A 27,026-nucleotide genomic window follows, 5' to 3' on the forward strand; every position below is an offset into this window, starting at 1 on the left:
TAATTATATAATTAGTTTAGTACACGTTTTGCAAGTTTTGTCATTCTTCTTCTTCTACTTGGGATTAAAAATTTATTTAAAACGAAATATTTAACGTCTGTAATGCACCAAGTAAACATAAACGTCCAGCAAGTAATAGCTTTTAGTGCCGAAAGTAATATTTGTTATAGCATTAGACGACGACCTTCGGTCCTTTGCTGTTCGCCTAGTAGTTCAGTAAATGTCTAATTTCGCACAAAAACATTTTTCTAAAAAAAAAAAAATTTATAAAGGCCGTGCTGGATGCACGCCGTAAAATTTATAATTTCGTGAGCTGTTGCACTAGGCGAACAGAAAAGTAGCAGATGCACATGCAAATAAATTACCAACATGACTTTGTTGTCTTTGAAATGTGTAATGCAAAAAATAAGCGATCCTTTGCGCTATCGCTCAGTGCGTTTGCCGCGTGCAAAAAAGAAAAACGCAAATTGCTCTAATGGAGAGTGACCAATGGGCAAGTAGCAGCGCTTTGTTTGTGTCCGATATGTGATGCTCTCCTTTACAATAAAGAATAGCTCTTCCTTTTTCGCTCTTTCTCTTCTTCATAATTCCTTGTTGTGTTGTTAAATATGTGCCTTATATATTAGTAGTTGTCAACTAGTTTATTTATATAGTAGCCGTAGCCGTGCGGTTTGTGCAGTTGTCGAATTCTGATCACTCAAAGTCATAATGGGGGTTGTCTAATAAAGTACTAGGCGAACATGATTATAAATGAAGTAAAAGTGATACATGAGGAAGGAAAATAAACAGTCTATATTTGTTTACGTGTGATTATTACAATATATAATATAATATAAATATATACATATATTAAAACTATATAGTATGTAGGTATATACTAAACATGATATAACTGAGTACTAAGAACATTAATATGTATAGGGCTTAATATATATGAATAACACTTATTGTTGTAAACCAATGTTTAAGTATTTACTTTTGGAAGATCGCTCCGCACTTTTTCCCCATTTATGTCCGCCTGGTTGAACAAACAAATCAAATTGCTTGAATTTTGCAATTTGTTTTCTCTGAAGAAGTGGAAGAACAAGAACACTTACGTAGTATTGAAAGTAAAGAAGCAACACCCATATATTTTCAGATATTGCTTACCAGGCGACCAGCAAAATTACAAATGACGGTAAAAAGTTGTTACTAGTATTTCTTTCACTATTCGGACATTTCACATAAAACTGCATTCTAACTATTATTGTTATTGTAATGTACTTGAGTGCGATTGGCATTTGAAACGTTGAGTTGTTCGTAGTATGTTTCATGTTTTTTGTTCCTAATCTGCACAGTGAACACATTATCCGTTCGTCTTTTTCAAGGCTACGCATCGCCAGCATTGCTTGAGCAATAGGCAACAGGTACACATATAATTATGAAGAGCATCAACAAGAGGATCAATAATTGCCCGCTTCTATTTATGTTCGCCTGGTTGCTATTTGGCTCTAATACACACGAGTGCGGTTTGTGTTCCCAGTGTTGCAACGCAAACATTTTTCTGCTTGCCTTATTTTTAATTTTTCTAATAAGTAAAATTCGAATATAAAATGTTTCAATACACTGTGAACGAGCTAAGAGCACTTAAATTGTTGTTTATTGTATCCCTTTCAGCGAATTCCTGTTAAAATTTATGAAATGTTTATATTTTCTATGGAGTCTGTCAATTTGTTGGACATTTCGCTGTACCTGACACACAATCGAAATAGTTTTCCAGTGATAACGTGATATTAAAAGCAATAGGTGTCACAATTCTCTAGCGCAAAGCAATGATACCAAGGCTGAAAAAATAAATAAAATTAGTACTTAGGAAATTCAACGCAGACTAAATTAAATGAAAAATTACTTTAACAATGAGTGCTAAGGCTTCAAAGTAATAAAATATGCCTAATCTTCCTAATAAGAATCTTCCAACTGTTTTTTGGCCTGGCATTAAACGAACTTTTTATTAATTTATTTTTAATAAAATTACCATTTTCTATAAAAAAAACTGTAGCTCATTGGAGCTGTCAAAAGTTCTTTGATTTGATCAAGGATATACCTAAGGAAGTTATGGTATGACGCGAAGTATTGGCGCAGATCAGAGATTATTAAGTACGGTGATCGCTACTTAGGTAAGCAGAGAACTTTCGCACGTTTACTGGAAAAATGAGAAAGCCATACAATCCATGATATGTAGTTAACGTTCAGAATCTTCGGTAGAATAAAAATATAGCTCAAAATATAGGCACCATACATATTAATATTCCATAAAATCAATTTTAGGTAACTTTTGGTTTATTGTTCCGCAGCAATAACATCGACGTTTTCTCCCGGCTCTGCAAATGAGCTTCTGTTTAGAAAATATTATCAATTCTTAGATTCAACTGTACATACATACGTGAGAAATGCTTAAGTGTTATTGGAGTGACAGAGTCGGCTTGGGGCCACAACACATACCTATGCCGCAATACATATATAACCTAACTCACAAATACTTCTATAACTCAAATTTACGGAAAAAATATATGCAATTTAATTAAATGCAGGTGCAATGCGCAGTCGCGTCTTATGCGGAACTGGAACAAGGAGCGCGCTTTATTCAAAAAATTGCAAATCGCCAAGGCTGCATTTAAGCATAGGGGTGCATGAGCCTTATCACAACAGTATGTGGTGAAATCACGTGAGTTTGGGTTTTTACGCAGCAAAGCTCATAACAACGATTGCAGTTAGCATAATATTATTCATAAGACAAATGCACAAACGATAGAAAAATAAATGAATAAAGGATTACTCATATGGTGAATACTAGCATGAATCGATACATGATTGATTGAGCGAATTAAAGATTTTAGGTTTTTTTTTTCGAAATTCTTGTATCTCTCTTTACCCATTACTAAAACAATTTATGTGCATATTAAAACTTTTGGTAAACCCAAAAGATTTCTGAGTAATTTTTTGAGAGAGTTTCGGTTATAAATTATTATACTTTTGGTACTTAATTAATAACCACGCCCTTTTTATCCAATGATCTGCTCAACTGATCTCAAACAGCTCTACGTCGGCTAAAAAATTAAATTTATCAAATATACTATATTTGTCACATTACTATATATTCTTTCAAATTTTGGAACTGTCGATCATTTTTGGTGAAATCACATGCTGTCTTAGTGTTTAGTTTCAATCGAACGTCAAAAACACTGTTCCAATACTATAAAATATATATATTTCTAGCTATTTTCATGAGCTTCTCCAAAGCAAAGCAAAGCCTCATCTCTACCGCCCGTTGGTATCCAAAATTGGAGAGTTGACGAGAGATGACATCATTCAGAAAGTGCCTCAAGTACCCGACAGACCCCTTAGCACATGAGTCAAAACTGTTTCCTTCAGATTTGTTTTGTTGTCGTATTTATGTTTGCATCTCTGCACATTAGGAATGGAAGCGCTTTATAATGACTTGATATAGTTTCGTTAAAATCACAGAAAAACCAGTAGAACTTACAGGTTACCACAAAGATTTCCTATCCCACAGGAAGGCCAAATTTTAATGTCATGTTTACTGATTTATGCTGGGAATAAGTACGTAGGTAAATATACAAGATAGTTTTATTTGAACAATCTGAGAACACTTGTGGACAATCCTTGGGAGACTTAGTTTTCGGCCAAATTACAATCTATTTGACTTTTAAAAGATTACATGGATTTCCTAGAAAGGGTATTTTACAAAGATTTGCAGAAAAATTTCAAATAAAAATATTGAAAACTCTCTGTTACGACGTCATTTCAGACAGACGAAGGACATTTTGGTAAAAAAATTAATCACTCTATTTTTAAGAGTAACTGCAAATTATATCCCGAAGACCTGTGTTTGAGAGCCTACTTTGAAAAAACAGTTTCGATAAACATATCTACGTTTAAAACTACTCAGATCGACTTAGGTCTACATGAGTCCAGTCATTCCGACGACCTTTCCGGGGATCCGTCGGAAAAAAGATGCAGATTGGCAGGATACCCCCTTACCAGATCATGTATAGTGAAAAAAATAATTAAAAATTAAAACCTTAACTTAGAACTTGGACGAAGTGAAAATAAACTTGAAAATTGGTTTTTTGGCAGATATTTTTAGAAAAAATTCCTTGAAAATTTCGCAAAAAAAATTTTTTTTTTTTTCAAATACTTGTAATCGAAAAAAATTTTACGTCTAAGTCTTTAAGAATTGTATCTCAAAGATATGTGTGAAATTTCATGACGATTGGTTGAGTAGTTCTCGAGAAATCTTGCCAACCGACTTCAAAAACACAGTTTCGTGCTTAAAGACGACGCACTTAGACTAGCTAGCTTCAAGCGCGAAAGTTCTCCAGACTGTCTCTCCGAAACTATTACGCGAATCATCTTGAAAATTTAAGCTAATATTTTGGAGGTGTTGTAGAATTCAATAACATTGAACACTTAATCATATAATCTCTTAAGAATTTAGGAAAATGATCAAGAATTATTATAGAATTAAACAAGACAAAAAAAAATTTTTTTTTTTTTCTTGAAATCTTGAAACCCATGCAACAACTTAAACCTTTGAATCTTCAATTCTTTTAAAATTTATTTGCATTTACAGTGGGATTTAATGAGATTGATTACGAAATGACGCTCGATATGACAACTAATTTTGACAGCTGTCAAGTAACAACCTTAGAAATGAATGACACACATAAAAATGAGTAAGAAGGCTTTATGGATTAATAGTTTCATTGATTATTGTAATGCGTCAACGATTTCTTTGAAGACTCACAAGCCAACTGCAGTTGCAAGTAAGACTTAGGTGCTTAGAGCTCCCCCATTTTCACGAATTCATCTAATTCGAGCGCGTCATGTTATTTGTAAATATAAACAAACGATTTTGCGCGCAATTTCCACTTTATTTATTTTGCATTTTTTGCCATTATTTCGAAAACACTTTTTGCTTGTTGCAAATTTATGGTACTATTTACTATCGGGTATCAAGTGTTGATGCCTGCGTCAGTCATTGTGTGGCGCAGCTACTTATCTAACGGCATTTGCACTTTTGTTTGGCAACAATTGATGTTGTTGTAGTACTCCACCGTAGAAATAAAGCTTTTCTCAGAATCTTTGCGGTATTTTGCTGACAAATTACGAAATCGCTGTATGTGTCTGTATATAAGTGTATGTGTGAAAGTGAGCAGGTTTGTGTGTAGCGACGGCCGAGAACGAGTCATCGCTAATGAGCACAGCGCGGTCGTGGATTAGAACGAAGTTTAGGGGAAGCAGTTCACTTCCTTAAGACTTCACAGCATTTACGAGTATGCACGTATTAATTTTGCCATGACGCGTGTGTGTGTGTGTGTTTGAGTGTGTATGTGTGCTTGTGCCACCGGGTGCGCTTGCACTGCTAAGCTATTATTCACGGTATCTGCTGTCTATTATATAAGGTTGCTTATTTAAGTATAAAAGTATTTATATAGCAGTTATGTATGAGTGTGGAGTCATAATAAGACTGCAAATCCATACGCGCATATACACATATGTATTTGTAAGCATGTATGTGTGTATGTATTTTTATAAAGCGTTACTTTGAAAAACCACCACTCACTTTGCACAAATACACCGGTTATACTCCGCGCTGCCATTGAAGGCTTGTTGCGGCGCGTATCAATGTGCCTGTGGCAAGACGCCAATCGTAGGAAAACAAAGTCCAGGTGTTCGCTAAGACATGCTGTCGTCGTCCCCCGTGCCATACTGGCTGCTTGGCAGCTAAACACAATACATATTCATACATTGGGCAGCGACATTAAAATAGACGCACACACACAAACGCACGTATGTGTGTTTATGCATTTATAAATATAGTAATCTAAAACAGACCAAGCCTCGCTTGATTTGGCATAACGACGAAATGCCGCTTGTATCATAGACATATATATACTTACATACATACATATATTTACATATGTACATGTATATTTGTTTATAAATGTAGCGATGTTTGGCTGTGTAGTATTAGAACTGGCCGTTGCGCACCTTGACTTGATGAGTAGTCGCTTGTCTTCGTTATTGTTTACTGTGTGACTTGTAGTTACTGTACACATGGATATATGTATTTAAGTACTTGTAAACATTTATATGTATACTATTATGTATTTATGTAAGCTTATTTGTAGGCATTTGTCCGTTACATTTATTTTTACGCGCTAAAATTGGAAGAACTTTGAAAATACATTTTCTAGACGCTTTGGCAGTTCCTGCTTCAAAAGCTATAATCTTTGGCAAACTGGTGCCTCCAAAAAAAAAGCCTTAAAACAGCAGTTATGCAAAACCAGAGTATCTTCGGCCTAATCCCCAAGAAGCGGTTGTTAGAAACTTTCTTTGGCATCTCCAAGAAGGTTCGCTGCTTCCCCATATCTTACTACTTACTACTGTGGGCAACAACTAGTCAGACTTTTTAATGTAAATTTCGCAAGAAAACTGAATCGTCAAAATTTTTTTTTCTGCTCTGGTATGTCAGTAACATCTGTGCAAAATGTGACATCAAAATAATCAGTGTTTAGTACACACTTGCCTTTCTTAGTAAGAAGTATGATGAGTGAAATTATTCAAGAAAGAAATTCCAGTTAATTTTTCAGAATCAAACTTCTGAATGTTGGAAAATGACTTCGGTAATAATTTTGTGTGGTGAGCAAGTGTTTTTATACTCTCGCAACAAAGTTGCTAAAGAGAGTATTATAGTTTTGTTCACATAACGGTTGTTTGTAAGTCCTAAAACTAAAAGAGTTAGATAAANAAAATGGAAGAAATCGGATAATAACCACGCCCACCTCCCATACAAAGGTTATGTTGAAAATCACTAAAAGTGCGTTAACCGACTAACAAAAAAAGTCAGAAACACTAAATTTTACGGAAGAAATGTCAGAAGGAAGCTGCATCCAGGCATTTTTTTGAATTGAAAATGGGCGTGGCGTCGCCCACTTATGGACCAAAAACCATATCTCAGGAAGTACTCAACGGATTTCAATGAAATCCGGTATATAATATTTTCTTAACACCCTGATGACATGTACCAAATATGGGTGAAATCGATTCACAACCGCGCCTGAAATCTCGATTATCACTTTATCATGCGAGAGTATAAAATGTTCGGTGACACCAGAACTTAGCCCTTCATTACTTGTTGTTAGCTTAATATTATACAGACAGGATCGAGAACGCATTAACGACGAACCCCGTCCAGGACGGCCATCAAAATAGACTGATGATCAATACGTGAATAAGATATAGGAATTAGTGCGTGAAAATCGACGATTAACAGCCAAAGATCTTTCTGACATCGTTGGAATATCGAAAGGATTGATGAAACCCATTTTGAAAGAACATTTCAGTGAAAGCCCGATTGGTCAAATTTTTTTCAAAAACAGTGTCGCGTAAACGTCATTGAAACATTTCTTCCTGACTACCCGGGTGTCATGAAACGTATTTGTTACTGCAGTAGATTATAAAAAAAAAACATTTATCAAATATTATATTTGCGAAGCAGCATCGCCCGTGAGAAGAAAACAAAATCAGTTTTCAATACATGGGTGTTTAGTGATCGCCTCGACTACATCGCCAATATAATTCGAATTATAACCCTGCATCCATTCTGGATTTAAGTTATTTTTTTACCGCTATATTTATTAGTTACATTGCTAAATGGTTCCAACTCTTTATCGTTCTTAAGTATTTTTTTATGGCCATAAAATAAACATTTGCCATTTAGTTTTGGGGAACACAATTGAGTTTATGTACTCATCAACATTTTTGTATCTGTAACACATAATATGTCAATCCTTGCTATAAATATCAAGTAGCCAGATTTTGAAGTATTTATAAAGTTCTGTATATTTTGGACACATTTTTGGTTTATCCTATATAGCTATCATTTTGATTTTCTATTTCTGCCCTTACTCTCACCGAATCACTCTTTGATACCAACTTTTCGGCTATGGTATTGCTATATACGTTTTATAGAAGAAAATTGTGAAATAAGTGGGCGAAAAGATAATGCGAAACCCTTGCCTCATTATTTGATATTAATTCAAACGTAACGAATATTTCTTTCTCTTGACCTCATCTCATATAAGCATGTGTTTGGAGACTTCAATTACCTGGTGTATCACTCTGTTTAAGAGCTCTGTTTCAGGCTGCATATGAACATTCATCATATCGATTGCTGTGCGCGCTTGTACGAAAGCATGGCAAGAAATCGTTGGAATCATTAATATCTTATGAGAATTGTTACGAGTTATATGGAAAAGAGGCAACTATTATTCGATACTCTTGAAGACCTCAAATGCTACTCTATTTCGAGTGGAGTAGCGCAAGGCTCGGCTCTAGGCCTCCTTCTATGGAACTTAATGTACAATGGCTTGCTAAGCAGACACCAAGCACAAGACGTTAATTTAATTGCATAAGCGAGTGACCTTATTATGGTAGCAGTGACTAATTACCGAGATAAGCTCCGGAGCAAAATCAGTGAGTGCATAATAGTCTGCGCCAATGATTCCCCCTCAATAACTTTAGAGCTGGCTGAGCAAAAGACAGAAGTCTGACTCATAAGTACTTGAGAAGTGGAGGAAAATATACCACTATAGGGGAATGTGAGACTCATTCACAGCCACAACTTTTAATGATCACCTAGAATACACAGCAAGTAAAGCGCATAAGATCCTAAATGTCTTATCAAGAATGATGGCAGATAAAGGAGTCAAAAGCTTAACAATATGACAGCAGCGGTGGCAAGCCTGACAGACTGATATCGGACATCTATTCGTGGATAGTGCTGGAGGCTTGGATTTCCACCTCACACAAATATTAGGTGAATACGGGTGTTTTAGAGGCTACATGCACAGACTAGAGCACGACATTAGTCCAAATTGTCCGACGAGTTCAGCGTTCTTTGAAGACTTTGAGCATATATTACCCTCGCTTTTTAAGTAGAAGGAAGAAACTTAAAACTAAACTCGGTGGTAGTTTTGCAGTGGAAAATTCTACGACACTCATGTGTCAGTCTGCTGAGAGCTAGAAGACCGTCAGCAAGCCTCAGTAGTACAGTTAATCTGAAGGCTTAAAATAATCGAATTGTATAAATATTCCGTACTGTTTTTTACATTCCAAATTTAGATTTCAACCGAATTTATCAAAAATCTCTTCCTTCTGTACCAAAATTTTGTGAAATTTTCATTTTGTGCAACACCTGCAACGCGAACACCAAAAACATACTTTTTTTGCATTTGTAGCAAAATACCGTTATAAATCAAAGCTTACGTGGGGGGTGGTGAAAAAGCGCCAATAGTTTTGACAAATTCCAACAATTTGTACGTCAACACGCCAACACCAGCCACAGAACTGGATGGCGGTCCAGCTATGAAAGCGAGTGGCGCAGCGAAATGGGCGAAATTCGTTGAAACAAAACACTGCGGGGTGCAACATTAATATTTGTTATTCAAATAGAAATCAATGCGCAGCAACAACAAACGCAAATGACACAGCAAACGTGGCAGGCAGGAGTAACTTGCCGCTTGTAGCAGTTAGCGAGTGAAAAAGCGGCGGCACACATACCAACATACATACAAGAATATGTTTACATGCATGTGTGCGAGAATGTATGAATGCTGCTACTTGCCACAGCGTTGCAAGTACTTTTCAAATGATAAACATCCTAACCGCAAGCGTGGCAACAACAGACACAAACATAACACAAACCCTGCGGTGATTGTTAGAAGTTGCAAGTCGCAAGTGGCAAGTAGCAAGTACGCTGTTGTACAGCTTGTTGTTGGCGGTGGGCGAGTTAAAAATGGGGTGGCATTAATAATGTGTTGATTTGCCGTTGCACGCAGCGGCAGTGTGGCTGCAAGTGGCTCTTTGCGGCTACTGATTAGATGCAACTGCAGCGGCTAACAACTTGCAACAGGCAAATTAAAAACAATGCAGCGAAATTGAGAAATGTCGAAGATAAACGGAAAAGCGCCAGCAGTTATGATTTGGATTCAAATGCAAAAAAAACTGCATGTGGCAAGTTGGTTGTCGGTGCGCCAGAAAAAATGCAAATGTGGCAAACCGTAAATTTCACTGACGCTGGGCGAAGACGCAGCGAAATGTTAGCCTCCCGGTTGCCGCCGGTTATATGCGTTTTATAACTTAATTTGCATGGCAACATTGGCTGCCACAAAAAGTGGCAAGATCATTGTGTATGTGTGAGCACGTGTATCTTCCGCAAAGGTTAACGCTATGCGGAGCGCAGGCTATCTGCAAAAATACCGCACAAACAAGCGCACACACATGCGCCGCTTATGTGGCACTCGCATGTGCAACCGTGCAACATGTATAAATGTTTTCATATTTGTCAAAATTTAATAGTTTTTCGGCTGCCAATTTGCCGGAAACTTGTTGGAAAGTTTTTATTATTGCAATTGTTATTATTTTATTTGTGCCACTGCATTGTTGTTGTATTTTTATTTTATTTTTGTTATTGTTGCCTTTATCATTTCCAAATTCGTTGGCTGCAATTTGCTGGCGCTCGCTGTGCCTTTCATTTACATGCAACATGTGCGCCGTACGTTGCCGCATTGTGCGCCGCGACCAACAAGTGGCATTCACATTTGCCCCAAGCCAATCGCATTGTTGTTGTTGCGGTTGCGAGTAGCAAAAGGTTGTGAAAAAATCGTAGCAAATAAAATGCTTCGTTATGCGCCGCCGATGACTAATGCAAATTTTATTTTCTTGCACTTCGCACATGCCACATGCAACAACTCCAACAACTAGCAATAGCAACAACACGAAGCAGGCAATTAACTTGGTTGTGCAAAATATTCATTTAGTGTTGTTATTTAAATAGGTTTTAGAGTTTTTTTTTTGCAATATACGTTTTTCTAGTAAAATTATACACCGTTATATTTGAATAATTTTAAGTTTTGTTGTACAAATAACGATTTTGTCTACCTTGTGCAGCTAAAAAGTAAATTGCTGAAATTAAGGGTTGTTAAAATAAATTTATTACCTTTGCAACAAATCGAAAGTTTTGTGGAAGTCCAGTTACAATGATCAGATTTGCTACTTTTTGTGCCACAAACGCAGAAACGAGCAAGGAAAGGCTGAAAGCTGGAACAGTTATTTTTCACAATCCTCTCTTGAGGCGACCAAAACCCCCAAAATAATTCGGCATAGACCGCAGTGGGTAGCAATCACTCAGTCGGAATACTTGTATAAGGTGGATACATATGAACTTCCCAATCAAGTATCTGAAACTTCTGGAGAGCCATAGTCGATGTAAATGGCATGGCGTCGTTCTGACGGAACAGAATTCCTCTTCAATTGTCCAAAGGTAACCGCGCCTTCCTTCAAATGCTAAAATATTTGACAATATAGGCTCGAATTGAAAGTTTGGCCGTAGGAGATCAGCTCATAATAATTCTCTATGCCAACCCCACCAAAAATAAATGTGGCATATCTTCGCTTTGCTGGTATCTATCTGTGACGCCTGCTTAAACAATACTCTCTACGAAAATATTTAAATACGAAGTCATATCCTTACCTCATATTGCTTAATCGATCGCACTGTACAACCCGATATACAAGTTATAAAATAAGTTAAGATATATAGATGACGATTGCACCGCGACCTTAGATTTATTGTACTCTCTCCTAAGTCACAACGACCTACCTAGCAATAGCATATAGAGAAATTCCAATATACGGCTAGCTGCTAGTGAAACGACGTGATCCCTATTTGGAAACATGGCTCCAGGGGCATTTATCCTGCGTCTGCAGACTGCTAGGAGTCGCAGAACCGGTAATTTCCACTTTTCCAAGAAGCTATGCCAATGTTATATAAGTGATTCTTCAGCTTCTTGTAGCCAAGTAGCCTCAGTTCGATTACATATTTAAACTTGATGGTTATAACCCCAATCCCCCGAATACCATTACGACGTTTTTGGAGTCATATTGGCAGGAGCCACTTGGTATACCACTTGATTATACTATCCCTAAGCACTAGTTCCAGAGTTGTGTCATTCCATTCAGCCTTACCGCCAAGGGTAACCTTGAACTTCTTGGTGAAGTTTATCCGTTTGATAATGCTATCCCTTGGGAGAGCGATTTTTTTAATTTCACCATGGTCGCTTTCACCATGATGCTTCCACCGCAGGGCGGAAACCAGCTTGAGACCAAGATAGTTGACCACGTTAGTCATCGTTACCTCTCTGCCATCAAGGGTAAGGTTCCTGAGGCCGGTTTGGGACTTACGTCTCGTAAACGAGACATTGGTCATCTTTGAGGGGTTAATGGTCAGCTCAATCTCACTACCCCATCCCACTCTAGGCTCTAGCGGAACAAACGCAATTAATTCAACGCTCTTGAAAAAGCCTTAAAATGCCATTGCTTTTTACCACGCAAATCTTTTAAGACACCACTTTATATTGTTGTTGTCTCGCCATAGTTATTACAGCTAAACTCCAACCAAGCGTGCACTTAAACGGTAAATAAATTAAACGCCTCTATTAATGAGAATTGTGACCGAGAAGTATTGAATCTAGACTAAAGCAAATCCAATCCAAATACCTGCTAATAGCGACCGCTAGACAGACTGTGCTTACACCAAAAATCAATTCAGTCAATTAGGTACCACTTTGGAAGCGAAAGCATAAAAGTCTCCAAGTATCTGCTCATACCAAAAACAAAGAATAGAAAACTTTAGAATGGCAATCAGTAATAGTTCAAGGAAATCTGGAGGTCTGGAGATACGTATTATTCCTACTAGATTCATTACGCTGGGGTGCTCCCATCAAGTTCTGGCTAACAACCCAACCTTCGTAAAGATCAAGCGGAGAAAGCAAGGCTTGCTCTGTCTCTTCTCGAAAGAGAGGAAAGTTTATTGAAACGCACTACTCTTGAAATATGAAGAAGAAACAAAAATGGAATCCTGAGAATTCCCCCACAGAAGGTGGTATTTCTACTTATTTGGAACCACTCTCTGTAGCCTAGTTTTCAAGAGGCAATATGTCGAAATGATCTAACAAAGTTTAGATAATTTAGACATTGATGAAGCATCATACTTCTCACTCCCGCAAATAAATAAAWTAAATCGTAAATTTATCGTCACGCATCGCTCAATTAAAACCCAACGCACACCCTTTCGCCTAGAAGCTTTCCCAAACTCGTTGCAATTATCAAATTGCTTACACCTTATAGTACAGCACATAAATCTGAGCATCCAGTTACAAATAAATGAGTGTTGCCTAAGCAACAGAAGCGCGCACGTAACACCGTTAAAGCACGAACTCAATCAAGCGTGGCAAAGTGAACTCATTTGAGTCAAACAAATTATTTAATCGCCAATACAGAACATCTGCCAGCATTCAACAGCGTCGGGCGGCCGAGATTTTTCGCATGCGCAAAAGCAACAACAAATTACGCATAACGACCAACGAGAAGGGACGCGAAGCATCCAACACAACGTGCCACAACAAGTTTCGCACCTTGCAAAAATCACCGAACACAACCTTCCACCGAAGAACCTTCGCAGCTGGTAGCGAGAGGGTGACGCGGTGCATGGCAGAGCTTACGTGGCATGAACCAGCATGGCTACTGTGTGCTACAGACAGGGTGTGGTGTGCCGAGCGGCAGCAGGCGGTTGAAAAATAGAAAAATACCAGCGCTTCACAAGCGAACTTGCCGCAATTGTACTTGCAACGCCATTAACGACATGTGCGCATACCTGCGCATTATTATTATACTCTGTACCTGGCAACAACAACAGCAATAATAGGCATGAAATCCGTGCAAACTGTGAGAAACTTTTACACACCCCTAAAACGACTGACAACGCAGATTTCCAAGCCCGACATGTTGCCACACATGTGCAGCTTTGTGTGGCAGGCGCACCGTTGGCAGCTGGTACCTCCTAGGTATATGTTTAAGGGATGTCTGGCATTGAAATTTTGCGCACCGGCCGACGCCACCAACTCCCAGCGAGTGTCCTTGCAATATGTTGCACGTCGACAAGCCTGCGCGTCCGTTCCACCGCCGCATTGCGACTACCCCTCACCCGTCAACGACTGCCTCATTTGTTACTCGCTATTGGTATGTGTGTGTGTGTGTGTGTCTCTGTTATTGTCGCTGTGATTTCGTTTGCTCGTTTGCTGTTGCACGTCATTACTGTTTATTTAGTTAAGTGATAGCCGCTGGTTGCCTGTCTGTGTGAAAGTACGGCCGAAAGCGCCGGCATTGTTGTTATTGTCATGTTGCATTTGTTGCCTCGTCGCAAGCGGCGGCAGCAGCAGCTGTGCACTGGCATCAATGCCAACACCATTGTAACAAATATAAAAACAACAACAACAACTAACAAAGCAACACTGGCAGCAGGAGCAAAGAAGGGTGGCAAAAGCATGGGAATATTTTTTGTTTTCCATTTTCAGACCATCACCCAACTTGCCACGGGATCAGCGCTTGTTCACATTAATAATAGTTATTGTTTGCTATTGTTGTTGTATTCAGCATACGTTTTACGTTTCAGTTTTCGAAATATTCTATTTGCGTATTTCGATTTTCTGAGCCTGCGTCTGTATGATTTATGTTCCTGCCGCTTGCCTCACGTTGCAGCGATTTGTTCGCTCAGGTATTTATCAATTTCGGTGATTTTGTTTTGACTTTTTCTTCGCTTCCGATTGTGACTCTCGTTTTGGGGTGGCAAACTGTACCTGTTTGAGAATTGTGTTCACATTTTGAAAATCTGTGCGAAGTGGTTTTACTCGGAATAAATGATTTGGCATTTGCAAGTGGGGTGCTGACGTCATAAGTGGTGAAGTGAGTTCAATTTTTTTGAGGAAATCTTTGCAAGTGAAATTCAATATGTTATTTCCTGTGCATCTGGGTAATCTTAAGCTACTGTCATCACTAGAACTGTCCTTAGCTGGAAGGACAGTTCCTGATTCTGTGAAAGAAATTTGAGATTTATTAATTTTTCCATACAAGGAAGTGTCAAATACAAAGGTTTCTTTGCAAGGACTTGATTTTGGTCGATCAGTCGGTATGACAACTATATTATACTTAATTCTTTATTGGTTCGATATCGAAAGTTCTCACAAATTATGAGCGTTTTGAAGAGAAAGTTACGTGTGCATAATTTCCGATCAATATAGAGATAGACGGGCAGATCGACTGAAGGATATGACTAAATCGACTTGCCGTTAACACAACAGTTGTGTCTAAATAACGGGAACGGCCCCGAATTTGTATCCGGTCAAGGACTGTCAAATCGGTACCATGCCTCGAAATTACTTCAGGAATGTTTTCTGCCGCTACAGCAAAACAAAAAAAAAAAACTAAATTCACTCAGCTGATACAGCTGATAACACTTTATGTATTATGTTATTGTAGGGACCATGAAGTTTCTTGTTGGGTGTTACAAAACTGAAGATACCCTGTTCAGGGTTTAATAATTCCATCACCGAAACCGAGATTGATTAAAAATGTTGGTAACTATATCATATATTATATGTTTCCAGTGTATTAGTCTGATACAAAAAATGTATCTATAATATTTATTCATCAACACCAGATCTTATTCATATTCTATGAGACTCAAAATCTACCATTGTTTCTTTATTCACCTCCTTAATATCTTGGTGAAGTCTTCCACGTTGCTCTTCACTTACATATATCTCCTAAGTTTTCTGGAAAATGGCCTAGAAGGGAATGAAGAATGTATTGCACTTTTAGACTCATTGGGCAACCTAAAGCTTCAAGTACTTTGAGGATTTTTTAACGATGTTTTGAGTTAGGGTCTTTGTTATTACCTAAAAACTCCTCTTGGACCTTTTCAAAAGGAATATACCCTTCTCTTTGAGGATCCCTCATGGTTTTAATGAACTGTCGATCAGCCTTAAGCGGTAGTATTTCTGATTCAACGAAAACATCTTCTTTCAGCATTGAGTCCGAGGGACCTGGAAAGCTTGATACTAATTATTTGAATGAATCAATTTCCATCTCTTGATTATGACATTAGGAATTGCTTCATCAACCACAACTTTATGTAAAGCGGTGGAAGAAGACTTATGAGGAGACAACAAAGTTTCATGTAGAATGGTAGAGAAAAGGAATTTTGCTACTTGAGGTCTTTTGTGCTCTTCAGTCCATACACAATGCTTTGAAATCGCACATCTGCTAACTTTAGATTCAGATCTGCAGAAATAATTCTAAGTTCTTGCAGGTTTCCTTGAGGTGTACAGAATGAGAGATGGTAATATATTATATAAGTATGGAAACCGCTATTGTGAAGCAGAGCTGCTTTAAGGCTTCTTTTGGAATAATCTATGAAAATCGGCCACTGTGCTGCGTCGCATAATATCTTAAATCCATCAAACATTCCATATTAGCACAATAAAGCAACTCGTTCCCTTTGAACGAATAATTGATGATTAATAAAAATAATGACAGATTGGAATATGAAATTGACTGCTTCCGTTTTGAATTTTATCATTTCAAATCACACGAACAAAGTAACAATCACCTTTGTGGTGGATCTTCTACTCTCTCCATATCATCGGATATTTTAAAACTTTTTCTTCCTCTTAAACCCATTTCGAAGGTCTTCAACACAACGTTGGTGATCAACTTTCAACAATATACGATACGAGTAGGTATATTTTGGAATTTTTTAACTACACAAAATTACTGTATGGGGCTTTCTTCTAAATCAAAGCATCCTTACAAGTTCAAGTGCTGCGATCAATAGAATTTCCATTAGAATTTTAACCGCTCTTTGGATATTTCACACCTAAATGGAATTTGTAATCTATAATACCTGACATTTACGGCCATGACCGCTTTTGCTACTGAAAAATAACTATTAGGCGCATCTAGGAATATTTATTACATAATATAGTGTTGGCAATAAAAATTGCATTGACTTTGCAGTAAATACAGGAAGCCATTAGCAGATAAGTGGCGCCACGGTAATAAGTGTTTGAATATTCTTGCAAACATACTCACAGTAGGCGCATGGAACGTGATTTATTTTATTTGACTACCGTTGAAAAGAATTGCTTTATATGTATAATCGGTTAAATAATGGCTTAAAGTAGGAGATTACATGCCAAAGTACAAGTATGAGGGCTGTCCTGTGTATAGCTATTCGAAAATTTAGCATACGTAAATCGTGCAAGAAAAAACAGATATTTTCATTATAGACCAATATTAGAGCAATCGGACTCAAACGCCGCACTGGCACGCTTCCAAACTAAATTACTCCTCCCCTAAACTGCATTTTCAAGCCACTTTAGAAGACTCTAAGTTCCAAATAAAAGTTTTGCATAAAATTTTAGCTTCCTCAATCAACATGTTTCGTTTTGGTATTAAAATTGAATGGCTTCAGAACAACAACAACAACAACAACAAAGCAAGTGCAAAGCTTTCAGCCGACAATTACGCGTGCACGAACTCTAATGGCGAGTTTTTTCGCTTGCCTTTTTTATGCACACAATTAACGAACTGCTGCTGTTTCCACCAACAACAACAACAGCAACAAGAGCATATTATAATTTGTTTTCAGCAACAAAAGCGCACACATATGTATGTATGTATGTGTGTATCGGTTTTTATTAAGTTGACATGACTTTAATGCGAATGTGAGCGACATTTAATGCGCCCATTGTTGTTGCATGCAACAGGCTATTAGTAAACTGATATGGTTGCATATATGTAAGCGAATAAAAAGAAAATTATTGAATGGGGTTATCGGTGATTGCAAAGAAAATTGCAATTGCCTTGCTGTGCCACTTACAAACACACACACATTCATGCCAGCAGTTGTGGCATGTGGCGTGTGGGTGGCATTTACGGCTAGACATACATATCTACGGTAGTGAAATTCTTTTCACTAATAATTTATTTACAACCAGCTTAAGCGCCCTGAGATAGGCTCTTTTGTATGCACTGAGTGACATTTGTGGCTGCTGGAGCTGATAAAGCATTAACAGCTGCTTGGAAGGCGAATAAAATGTGCACAGACCGAAGCAGGCACTGTGGTGAGGAATTCAGCGATTCAGTGTAAAATTTGCAAAATGAAAAATTGGAAGAGAGGAACCACAAAGATGCCTCATAACTCGATGCACTTGGCTCAGCGATACAGTAACTTCTCTAACCTGTCTGCAAAAGACGCAAAGTAGACCGTTATTTGATTTAACTTTCTGCTCGGTGAATGAGTTTTACGAATTTGGAAACAAAACGAAGCAGTGCCAAATCTAAAGAATTCGGTGGATGAAAGAGAAGTTCGTGGCCTGAGCCATTGCATACCATAGACATGGTGGAAAATCACTTTTGTCTTCACCAAATGGTATAATTTTTTCCTAAATTTCAGTATTGAATTGGTTTGAAAAATTTGGATTTTGACCGTTTTACACTTTTCAAGCCGTTTGGGGTACATCATACCTCCTGAATCAATTTCCGGCCAATACGACAGTATTCGCCTTCTATGGAACAGGTTCGACAGTGCAATCTCTTATTTTGACAAAGAAGCAATGCTGAAATGCTACTCCGTTTAGACTCTTTTGTCTTTCCTGTTTCCTCTCTTTTTTCTTCTAAACGAATCACAGAAACGATAAGACGAAGCAATGACTAGAGATGTATACACTGACTTTATAGAAAGTATGGATAGTACGCAAATGTGGGGAAACTCAATTCTACTTACGCAGTTTTTCAACAGGTGCTCACAGAGAATCTGTCTACAAATATGCATCTTTGAAATAGAAAACCTGATAAACGATCAAGTCACGACGGAAACTATCGTGTCTTACATAATCCAATCGAAGGTAGTCTGGGAGAGAAGAGTGGCAACGCAGCGAAAACAGAAGGATTAACCGGCCATAGAGCGTAAATACGTGACAGAAGAGCCGAATGGCTAAGTTTGGCTCCACGATGTAAAGCCTAACGGTAGTGCCGAGGGTCGAATACAGTTAAGTTATAAGTTATGCTTGGACATAATGTCCGAGATCAAACAAAAAATTCTGCGGCAGTGTGCCTCCGCGATACAAGAAGACTTTTCTCACTTTTGTTTATGGCTCATGAGAAAAACTTTTCTCTATCGCCATCCAAGAAGAAGAGCCACTGATGTAGTATCCATGAAAGAATTTAAATTCCTTGATCCATAGCATTCCCTTTATTTTATTTTTTTTTTCTAAAATTATCGATTACGAACTCTTCCAAATGTGGTAGAAACAAAACAGCGATTCGGCTAAAATGTGATAAAGAATTTCTCTAGCGGAAGTGGTGATCATTGTCGGACCGTCTTCGTATACCTCTCAAGAAATCGATGAAAAATAGGTCGCAATTTATACAGCCCACCATCCTATCTCTAGCTGATTGTCGTTACTTCCATTTTTATGAACCCCAAACCACTGTGACATGGAAATGCTTAAAGAAGTGCGATCCATAAACTAATAAACTATCGGGCATTTGAATTTCCACAAAGGCGCTCACAATTTCCGTACACTTGATGGATAATCGATCGCCGACGACCGGGCCACCTACCAACTGTGCTGTGCTGCTTAGGCTGGCAGGACGCAAAAAAATGTCATTAAAAGCAACAATAGCTGCACCAACAACAACAAGCATGACAAACGTGAAAGCTCACCCGCTACGCGCACCGAGGTCAACTGTCAATGCAACAAAGCCGCTAGCTGCCGCTTGCCGCTTGCCGCTTATCACATGCCACCAGCCAACACATGTGCGCATAGGCTCGTTACGAAATTTGTGCTTAAGCTGCCATAAAGCGCACAAAACGAAGTCACAAAAAATCAGCAAATAATAGCTGACTCGTGCATTTTACTTTACAACTTGGTTTGGGCCATTCAAAATATTATTGCTGCCACTTATCGCACTTTACGGCGATTTGGCGGCAGCGACAGCGGACGCCAGTTTCCAACAACAAACACGACCGTTGGACAGCAGCTCCATAGGCGCGCAAATTGGGTGATCGTCCGTTCGGTGATCGCGGGTCGGTCGTTTGGTCAGTCAGTCCCCAGTCAGGCTGCCCAACAGCGCGACGGCCTGTCGTCTGCCCAGCCCACATGTCATCCCATATTTCTACCAACTCACAACTAGATTACGAGCGCACAGCGTTGCATGCCTGTGCGCATGAATGTAAGCAGCTACTTGCAACATTGTGGCACTGTCCAACAGGCGACGCACACATGCGCGCGACTGCGACAAATTCAATATTAAACGCAAACTCTAAAAAGTCACTTACCGAAATCTATATTTTCCAGCTGCGTTGTTGTTGCTGTACGATATAGCACGACGCTTTGTTGTTTTGTGCTTAGTGGATTGTAGTTTTACAGCTGCTGTTGGCGTTGTTGTTGTTGTTGTTTTGACTGTTGCCATATGTTTGCTGCGCTTTTTATTGCTTGTTTTGGTGCGCCCAAAATCGGCTAATCAAGTTTTAAGTCGGCGCATAAAGTTTTTGTGGCTGCCACAAAGTCAGCTGGTTGCGCAGGCGCGCCGCTGTCTGCAGCCGTAATGCGGGTGTGTTCGCTAGTAAATGTGCGCCTAAAACGTGCCACTTGCAACGCATTCGCCTTTTGGATTTGTTTTTTTTTTTTTGTCGATTTTTGGTGCCACAAAACTGAAAGAAACACAAAAGTGAGCAGAAAATAAATAAAACTATTAAAAAGAGAGGCAAAAATAATAATGATTGAAAAGTAAATATACTATAAATAAATTAGCCAGTCTAAAACAGTCGCACCGTAGTTTCTGTACTTAAAGCGGGAATTAAATAATATTTGTTAATAATAACCACAAAAAGCTGTTTGAGCCACAGTCGCAATGCCCCTGAAGCGGTCTGGTAATCGTTATGAAAGCAGGTTACTAATGAAAAAGTGGACCAAAATTAAAACACGTCTAAGCACCCACAACAGGCCAGGTGTCATAATATTTAAAGTCCATGCCACATGTTGCATTAACTTCGCCGCCGGTCATGACTATTTATGAATTTGGGTTTTTGCGTCTGGTTTGTATTTGATTATTAGGCAATAGATTTAATGTCAGGTATTTTTATATTGGAGGTTACAGGAAGATATGGGCTGATTCCATTAATTTCCAGCACCAAGCTCGATTAAAGCTTAAATAAAAGTTTCAGTCATCGTCAACAAAATATCTCACATACTAAACTTTATATTCAACAATATGTCAAATCCTTAACTACGTCGAACCAATATGGTCGCCTAGAAGCAGTCAAACACAGACGAGGGGGCTGCAAACATGTTAAGGAGCATAACGAAGTCAACTCCAAGCTGTTCTTTCTGGGGGGCTTTTGCAGAAATCTTCCCTGCAGTCACCTGCTTGGAGCGAAACACACCGACCAGACTTCTGAAGCAACTAACTTCCGACATGCAGTGACCGCCATTCACAATGGGGTCATTAACACGTTCACCGACTATCTCTGATTGAATGGAGAACTTAAAATCACACCACCACCCAATCCGCTCGTGTCGCCGCGAAAAACGAGTTCAAGTTCTAGATAAGACTCTGACATATCAAACATGTGTCCAGTGTGCATCTCCGCATGACACTAGTCACCTCTTTGTATGACCTGCTAACCCTACGCATCTGACACCCTTCTTCCTTTGGTTCAACCCCGTCAAAACAGCTCGTTTCCTTCCGTCAGAGGACGTCGATGGCAACTTATGTAAACCTTACCACCTTAATGGGGACATTATGCTAAATTACCCCTCATTTTCAGCAGTAACTCTAGTATATCGAAGTTATTGGTTGATTTCGTTCAGATATCTGACTTCGCTAGACACATAGCAAGCAACGAAAGCAGTTCTGAACAGATTTTCCAGAGAAGACGTTCCTTAGTTGCATTACAATAACTTACGGGTTTACCAAGATTTCCGATGTAAAATCAACAATATGTAGTTGCGCCCTAAAATTCAGTATATTACAGTTTAAAAAGTTATGGGACGTTTTTGACCCTTTCTTGCAAAGTTCTATTTGGATATCCGTAAAAGCGTAATAATCTGATCTACTTCAAGGTGGTATCGTATTGGAAGTGAGCCTGGTTATGGCCTGAAATAAGCTAGAATGGCCTAGCTGGATCCTTAGCATGGATCTGATCTGGTATGATTCCAACTTAACCTCTTTTTACTCTCTGCTGAATCTTGCGTGACCATGGTGTTTTTTTGTCTCTTTTTTAGGGCGTAAGGAGGACTTAAAACGCCTTTGCACCACATAGAGACGTCATCCTACGTAATGGTGTACGAGTATTCGCTAAAACAGTCATCCCCTCTTATCATGGAATTATCCCTGGCCCCGGGCCGTCCTTCGCATTACTTCGAGGAAAGGTTTCCAAGATGGATCTATTTTCGATCATCAGTATAACTTTGCCTGGATCCTACGATTGTGTAGCCAGCATCAAATACATAAGAATAGTGTGACATCCATGATACATAACTTCACCTTTCTTGATCCTAAGCTTGATTTCCCCTGATCTTTGGAATAACTTAGCTCCATTTCGGAAATACGTATATATATTCAATAAATATTTCTGCTGGTACGTTTCGAAAGGGGGTCCGATAGTCAAAACTCAATCACTCAGATTAAGTTCACGCAAATGATTTGGGTTCTAACCCTTGACTTACCTCGTAGGACCTTATTTAGCATATTATATATAAATAAATATTCGAGGGCATAAACATAATTCTTTATATAAGAGGTAATACAGTTTCTATACAAAGCTAGCTAGCTAGAAAACGTTATAACATGAGGTCACGAGATTTACTCTTTATTGAAGCTTTCCATTGTTCATTCAAATGTTGTTGTCTCTCTTCGCGTATGGACCTATAGCCGAATGTAAGTTGCATACGGTATTTCAAGGGAGTCAACGTCTTCCTTAACCTTTTTGATTACTTAATATCATATAACCAAAACTATTTAGTCCTGCGTTGTGCTAAGCTGATGAAGCGCAATATATATAGTAAATTTGAATTGATGAAAAATTCGGAAAGCTGAATTTACTATTAAAAAGAGGATAGGGGTTTTACTATATTAGTTTGTTTTCTCAAAAGGCAAACAGAATTGGAAACTTAAGTTGTTGGTATGTTGAGAAACTGAACCTGTAAAACAAGTCAATGCCACAGTAAAATATTTCTCAAACCGAAAGAGTGTCAATTTAGCTCATAATGTCGCAGGTCTTAAAGCGATATAGATTGAAGGGTCTACCTTGCCATTTTAACACATCTCAAAACCAGGCAACGCTTCTGCTTAAGTATTTCCGCACAACTCATCTCAAAATCTTAAAATCTGAGGCGACAATTTCGTATTCAAAGTATTTTGTAAGTGCTCGTGTTAATTTGAAAATTTCAACTATTCAACATGGCAATGATTTGCTGATTAGCAAATACTAACACGCTTTCCGGCATTTGAGGCAGACAGACAACAAGCTCCAGTGTCCATTGAGGCAATAAAATATAAATATGTATAAATGTGTGTAAAGCACACGCCACCACCCGCTATCCAGCGCTAACCGAAAGCCAGTCGGACCTCTAATCACAAGAAATTCACGCCAAACAACAACAGCAAACACTTCACCATTTTGCCTACCACGTCTGGGGCGAGTGGCTTGCCGGTCCCTGCCTGCCAGTCTAGCAGTCTACCTGCCGTTTGTTTTGATATATGAATGGCGGTGAGTGGTCAGCGAGCGCCATCAACAGCGCCATTACCACCAACACCGCTTGCGTCACCACCATCCAATAGCGGCACAGCGCAGGCGCATAACTGGCTTGCCATCAGGTTGGCAAGGAGCCGGCAGTTGCGTCGGTGTGTCGGCAGTCAGTGATTCAGTGCTGATAAAAACAATAATAACAACACTTAAAATAGATTTAAATGCATGAAGTTGGTCAATAGGACCGATCGAGCAACCTGTTGGACGCGCACGTAAACAATGCGAGTGCGCCGAGACAGATTTACACATATACATATGTATATAGTGGGTGTGGGTTGAGTGCTGCGCGGTGAGGTAGAAAATTGCACAAACGCAGGGCAAAGCAAATTGGACTGAGTAATATTATTTCAAGGCATAAATCACCTATTTACTCTGTATAGTTGATGGAATTGGAATGGTTGTATTAAAGAGTTGAGGAAGTCGCGTTGTACTTGGCATGATTTTTACTAAAAAGTATAGAGAATTTGCTATATTTCATGGAAAGTAAATAAAATGAAAACGAAAGTTGGAATTTATATGAAATTTCAAGTCCTCATCATTGAAAGCAAGCTTGTACATATATACATATCACCGAAAATATTTCATAATGAGTAATTATCTTTTTGAAAAATACTTCGTCCTTTTTATACTCTCCTCGTACAGCTCAATTACTTAACTTTGAACGAACCTAAAAATATTCTGTCGAAACGTTCCAAATTTTAGCTGAGAAATTATGAGAGATATGAGAGCGACCGAATAATTACTCAGGCTTACTACCTAATGGAGCCGCTATAGCAAGAGTAATTTATTAAGGCTTAATACATTCTTAGATGGATGATGGAGCCACGCAAGTGAGAAAAGTTGTTTGATCGCCATTCACTTGGTAGTGGCCAAAAACGATTTATTTAAATGTGGCTCAAGCTGCGTTAGTCAAGAAACATCCATGAAGGTGAGCTAAAGTGAGAATGCGAAGCATCTCTCCCCAGAGTTGTGCGCTATGTTTAGGACTCGTCACGTAAAAACCAGTACCAATTAAAAAAAGAAATCAGCCTCGCATTAGAGACCCCTCTTTTGATGAAGACCCCTGCAATTGTGTTAAGGATTACGATTAAAAGGCATGCACCTTTAATGTTCGGTCCTTTAATTGGGAAGGTCCCACTGCCCAGGAGATTAATATCCTCATTAAAGTAAAGACTGACATCACCGCCGGCAAAGAATTTCGATCTATCTAGAATCCATATATCTAGAATTGGCATCAAAGTGAAGTTCTTTAACATATCACTGATTTGCGCACACGCTACGGCGGAAGAGAAGAACGATGTGACCAAAGACGGTCGGTAAATTCTGCCTACTTGATTAAACATCTCCAAATGAGCTGAGGCTGGTTATCTCTAGTACTAGACTGGTATTACCTGGCTGTCTTCGGATCCACAAGCCACCAACGATCATGTTGTGATAGACGAAAGACACATCTCCAGTGTTTTAGCGGCTTCGAGGCCCTAACATCGATCCACTATTTTGTTGCAGCCAAGATACGCACCCGCCTCTGTGCAGTAAAAAACGCGCAACACCAAACCCAAGGAAGATTCGACATCGAGAAGCTACAATCAAAACAGATAGCCAAACGATTATCTATCCGACTTGTACCACTGCTCTAGTTTTCGTTAAAGGCAAAAGAACAGCTGGAAAGATGAGGAGTGAGGTGTCGCAGTGGACTCCACATTGAAACCAATCCAAAAGAGACGAAGTCTGTTCTAACTGCTGTCTCATCCGACGTATTCTTTGGACTTACTCCTATCGACTTTTTTTGTTTCTTAACTTCAAAACTCAGTAGTCGCACAGATATTTAAGTCCAACGAAGATGTTACAGTCAGAAAACGGTTTATCGGGTTAAAGAAGTTAGAGGAGGGTTGGGACAAATGTGACGGAGTAAAACTTGTGTTGAGAAATATTTTTTCAAATGGTTTTTACAGTCACTTTATGATCCGAAGAGCGTGCTATTGGGACTGGAATAGAGTAAGCTGATGGTGATCTCAAATTGTTTATTTATTTCACCAGGTCAGAAACAATGCGTCTCAAATCATTAATGCAAAAGAATGAAGCTCCACAAGAATTCTTGAGCCTGCAAGCTCAACTCATATTTGGTACTTCATGGATGAGTTTTTATGATTTACTTTTTCAAAAAGTGAATGGGATTCCACTTAAAATTGAACTACGGAGCTCATCTCTCTCCGGGTTGGGGAGAGCTAGAGTCAAGGAATTTCGAACTTTTGACGAAATTTTCGAAGAGAAGCTATATTTCCGTGATGTAAACAAAAAAATGTCCTGCCATTTACCTAAGTAAAATAGATGTAAGTATATAAATTCTACATATGTACATGGTATGTATGCCAATATGTGCCTTTAGTGCAATATAACGTTATTTGCACAACACACGCCGCCAGCATTAATGGCCATCAAATAAATAATATAAAATTGCTTGCGTCAGTTGTGCTGCCATTCATAAAGCATGAGTGCGCCGCAGCCAAGTGTTGTCCACAGACGAACATGCAACATTTGACACACAGGGATACGCGAGCTTAACAGCCACATATGAGTATTTGGACAGGCGGCGTGTTTATTTATTATTTCTATTTACATTTTCTTCTGCTTGGCGGGGCGACCGGTAAACCTGCTAACCCGCTAAACTCTGGACTAACTGGCTGATTGTCGGATTGCCTGATTGGTGGCATGCACACCCCCGCACACAGCAACCAAAACTAAAGTAATATACTTACAGGGTACCTGCATGGGCTGACAGCTTTTTTGCGCGCTTGTAACGGCCGTGCGGCGCTCTTGTGGCATGCAACTTGCAGGTTTATTTATGCTTACTTTTACTGCGCTTATAATTGGTATATTAAATGATTTAAACAACTTTTGCCATAAAAAATATTAATCATTTTTGTGAGTGGGCATGTGTGTGCGTCGACATATTGATTTTGGCGATTTCTAATATTTTCATACTTCATTTGCCGTTATTTTATTGTTTATTTATGCGCTTGCATTTGAGTTTTTCGGCGAAACTCGCAAAAATGGTAGCAAAAAATGGCAAATTTCGGCTAAAACTATATATTTTTGAGTAAAAATAATTCGAAAAAAAACATTAACATTTTTTCAACTCAAAACAGGTTTGCTAATATTTATTGTGCTGCGGCCGCGCTTATCACGTAATATCGCGCTCGCAAACCCCTTAACTAGCAATAATGCAAACATTTAAGCTGATTTT

The sequence above is a fragment of the Bactrocera latifrons genome, unplaced genomic scaffold, assembly GCF_001853355.1.
Source record: "Bactrocera latifrons isolate USDA-ARS-PBARC rearing strain unplaced genomic scaffold, ASM185335v1 scaffold_24, whole genome shotgun sequence".
Taxonomy (NCBI): Eukaryota; Metazoa; Arthropoda; class Insecta; order Diptera; family Tephritidae; genus Bactrocera; species Bactrocera latifrons.